The sequence below is a fragment of the Charadrius vociferus genome, unplaced genomic scaffold (genome assembly GCF_000708025.1).
Source record: "Charadrius vociferus isolate BGI_N301 unplaced genomic scaffold, ASM70802v2 scaffold1995, whole genome shotgun sequence".
Lineage (NCBI taxonomy): Eukaryota > Metazoa > Chordata > Aves > Charadriiformes > Charadriidae > Charadrius > Charadrius vociferus.
Genome location: NW_009648490.1, coordinates 2,035 through 4,449, shown reverse-complemented (window position 1 = coordinate 4,449; position 2,415 = coordinate 2,035). Strand labels below are relative to the sequence as shown.

The following is a 2,415-nucleotide window of genomic DNA, read 5'->3' as shown; positions in this document are numbered from 1 at the left end:
GGTGTGTTGGCGAGGGGTCGTGGTTTTGGGAGAAGTGGGAGTGGCGGCCGGCGCTAGGCGGCGGCGGGCGCGGGGATGTAGCTCAGCGGTAGAGCGCATGCTTCGCATGTATGAGGCCCCGGGTTCAAGCCCCGGCATCTCCAGCTCGGGGGGAGTGGGGTAAAAAGAACCCCCCCCCTCTTCACCCCTTTTTTTTTGAGGGGTGGAAGGGGGTGAGAATAAAGACCCTGTGGGGAAGATCAACCCCATTACCCCTATTTGTATTCCTCCCGCCTCGGAAAACCCACAACCTCTTACCCATTTCCCCCCCTACCATGTGTCACACCAACCTCTCTCCCCCCGGGAATTTTTCCAATTATCAGAACAAAGTCAATAATTACATTTTGGAGCAGCAGAGTGGCGCAGCGGAAGCGTGCTGGGCCCATAACCCAGAGGTCGATGGATCGAAACCATCCTCTGCTAATTGTTTTCTCTCCCCCGCTTCTTTTTTCTCCCCTTTCCCCTTTTTGCCATGTTCTGCATTTGCTTCACAACCCTCAATGCTAAACACTAAGAATAAATGAAACCCCCAATATGGATAAACATCCCCCACCACCATCACCAAGTTTACTGAATTTCTCTCCTTCCTGAAAGTCACGAAAAAAAAAAAATCCCTCCCTAAAAAATTCACGATGTTCAGGAGAGAAGAATTTTTTATTTTTTTTTTTTTTAATGAAAAACAGCAGTCAAAGGTAACAGTGGAGGAGGAGGTAATGTGCTGAGCCGTTGCCTGGCCAAAAACTCCTCAAGTTTCAACCTGTTCTCCAAAAACCCACAAAGGACCCGGTAAAACAGCGATAGAGGGGAGTTTGGAACGCTGATCCCGCGACGAACGTGTGGATTTTGGAAAAAAAAAAAAAAAAATATCATTTCTCAAAACCCACAGTTGGGTACCGGGACCATCCTGCGCGTTGAGAGATATCGGTCGTTTCACTTCAAAGAGGGAGTTTTAATTAGAATAAATTACTTTGGATTATGATATAGCCTTATTTATGCTGTTTGCCCCATGTGAGTAGTTAGATTTAGGCAATAGAGTTAATTTTCTTAGTAATTTTCCCAGCAGCCAGTCCGGTGCTGCATTTAGTCTTTTAGTACGAGGAAGACGTTGACAAAACCCCAGTATTTTGGGTTTTTTTTCCCCTCCCCAAAGTCTGGGACTTTTCAGTTCCCCATGTTCTGCACATAATGCAGACGATAAGGAGGTGAAAAACCATCTGCAGAGATAGCAAATCGACGAGATAAGAGCAGCCAAAGGGCTGGGACACAGAAAAAAAAAAATCCAAATAGATATTAGAAGACCAAAAATATCACTACATCCATCGCACGTAAAACACTTTATCCCATAAATATGACAGCCCGAGCGATCCCCCTTTGAGCTCCCCCTGAGCGTAGCCGCACGGCGCTGAGCTGAACCCCCTCTTGAGGTTCCTCCTCGGGGCAGAGGGACCTTTTAGCAACGGCAGATCTTTGCTAAGCCACCGATATTGAGCATAAACCTGCAGGATAACTTTGATTTTTGCCTTGGTACCATCGACAGCACGCGGAATTGATGCTGAGGACCAAGTCTGGATGCAGGCTCACCTCGACTCCGCTCTGAAAAGGAGTTTGGAAAATAAGAGGCCACATCCTCAACCTCATGACTCAACAGAAGGGTCTTCCTTACCCTTTGTGTCTCTCGGAATCATTCTAACTTGAGTCTAATTCAATTTTCCTTTGTATGTTTTCCCATGTGTTAATTAAGACCAAACTTTGCCAGCAAGCTTTAAGTCACATTTTTGTGACGTTGCATTAAAACCGCTTTGCTCCTGCTTTTGATGGAGGTTCTTTAAGCCCTATAAACCACCAATTTAAGACAGATTGAGCTCAAACAGGATGGCAGAGTGGAAAGGGCAGGCGTTCCCCAAACGCTGCTCCCGCTCACTCCGTGGGTGCTCAGTGTTGGAATGAGAAAGCAACACTATGCCCGGGACGATAAGGCCTTCAGAGAGCAAAATTAGGTCCCAAAAATTCCTCCAGGACATCACCCCAGCCCCCCAAGTCATCCCACCGATGCCCCAAAAGGTCTTAAGTACATCACCCCCCCAGTACTTCACAGCACCTCCAACAACCTCGGGGACTTCAGAGTCCCCCTCCCCTCCCAGCACTCTATTCTCAGACCCCCACAGCACCCTAAGACACCTCCCAGCACCCCTAGAAGCTTCCAGAACGCCCCAAACCACCCCTAAACTCACTCAGGACCACCTCAGGAGTCTCTGCGGGCGTCCCAACCCCTCCAGAACAGCCCCTCAGGACCCTCTCCCAGCTCCCCGCGGACACCCCAGACACAGCCAAGGCCTCAACCCCCCAACCAAGACGCGGAAAACTCACACACCCCCC

The 2,415-nt window shown here is 49.0% G+C and overlaps 2 non-coding genes across 2 annotated transcripts; both read left to right on the top strand.

Annotated features, from left to right (window-relative positions):
- Window positions 1-71: 71 nt before the first annotated feature.
- On the top strand, window positions 72-143 carry TRNAA-CGC. The gene has a single exon. It is a non-coding gene; the product is annotated as a tRNA-Ala (tRNA).
- Window positions 144-390: 247 nt separating this feature from the next.
- TRNAM-CAU lies at window positions 391-462 on the top strand. The gene has a single exon. It is a non-coding gene; the product is annotated as a tRNA-Met (tRNA).
- Window positions 463-2,415: the final 1,953 nt, after the last annotated feature.